This window comes from Dendrobium catenatum, unplaced genomic scaffold, assembly GCF_001605985.2.
Source record: "Dendrobium catenatum unplaced genomic scaffold, ASM160598v2 original_scaffold_276167, whole genome shotgun sequence".
NCBI lineage: Eukaryota > Viridiplantae > Streptophyta > Magnoliopsida > Asparagales > Orchidaceae > Dendrobium > Dendrobium catenatum.
Genome location: NW_021594561.1, coordinates 1 through 1,496, shown reverse-complemented (window position 1 = coordinate 1,496; position 1,496 = coordinate 1). Strand labels below are relative to the sequence as shown.

General features: G+C 52.9%; 1 pseudogene; it reads right to left on the bottom strand.

Moving 5' to 3' along the window:
• Positions 1–3: 3 nt before the first annotated feature.
• LOC110097396 lies at positions 4–1,399 on the bottom strand (annotated as a pseudogene).
• Positions 1,400–1,496: the final 97 nt, after the last annotated feature.

The window sequence follows — 1,496 nt, the reverse complement described above, 5'->3', positions numbered from 1 at the left end:
CAACTGATCCCACGCCCACGGCCAGCACACCATCGGCGCTCACCCCCGCCGCTGCACTCTCCAGCATCGAATTCCAGCCACTGTGCGTAATGAAACACCCCACCGCACGGTGCCGCAGCACCGCCTCCTGCGGCGCCCAAGCCACCAATCTCACTCTCTCCTCCAACCCCGCCTTCTCAACTCCAGCCGTTCCTTCGGCTACCAAGTCAGGCCGCACCACCCACAAGAAGCGGTGGCCGCTGTTGACGAACCAGTGCCAGAATTCCAGAAACTCTTCCTGCGTCAGCCGGGCTAGGCTGCCGAAGCTGACATAGACGACAGAGCGGTATGGCTGGGCATCCAACCAGTTGAGGGCAGAGCGGTCCTCGGCCAAGAGACTTGCAGAGACTGAGGATGAGGTAATTGATTCGACAAGAGCGTGGAGGGGGCCGACAGCATAGGTGGTTGGGAAGATGGAGTCGATTTGAGAGAGAATGGGAGCTTCGAGGGAATCTGAAGTGTTGAAGATTAGTCCTTTCGATCGCGTACTACTCGCAGCGAAGTTTGTGAATAATTGAAGCTCTTTGTCATCGGCTTTCGTTGCTTTTCGACACATGCTTGGGAGGTCTCGACGCCGGAGAAAGCCCTCCATGGCCGGAACGCTCTTTATGTGTTCGTCAAGGTCCGCATCGACTGCAAACATGTTTTTTTAATCGTTACTCATACCATACAACGCGGGATAATGTTGATGGCTTTTAATGCTTCAAAGAGCACGAAAAAATGGGGTTTTTTTTTAATGAATTTGAGAATCTTCAAACTTTATCAGGAAAATGGAAGAAACAATGAACTTGGGGTCTGCTAATTTGCTGCTACCGGGAAAAGGGAGCTCGTCGGCCTCTATCATCTGAGGGATCTGAAGATAAACCCAAAGAGAAGATGCACTAATAGTTTGGAATGCAAGCACAGGGATCCCCAAGGCCTGAGCTTTTTCCATGAAATAGGGCATCAGTCCATCAACGATAATGCAGGTCACAGGCGGCCAACCATCGCGATCTTTGTTCTCGCCGGCGAGCAGCAGCGCGCGGAAAGAATCCACAGCGTGGGTTCTGAGCGAATGAAAGAGCTCGGTCAATTGGTACGCCGAGCGAGGTTTCTCGTCGGGGAGGCCGTCGGGAATGGAGAGGAAGCGCAAGTTGGGCCGGAGAGAGAAGCGAGAGTATTGGGAAGGGGAGAAGAAGCTGAGGAGGTGGTGGTTGTGGTTTGTGTTGAGGAAGGTGACGCGAAGGCTGCCGGCGAAGGAGAGCACGTCAGCTAAGGGGAGCATGGCGTTTATGTGGCCTTGGAGGGGGGCGAGGAAGATAAGAAGGTGGGTTGGTTGCCTCATGTTTTCTATGGCCACCACCATCATTTTTTATGGAATTGGGAGGCTTAATTTGTTGCCTTTAACTGCAATGTCTGGACCAGCAAGCTGGCCTCAAATGATTTTTTTCTTCCCGGAACACGACAAAGCGCTTTGA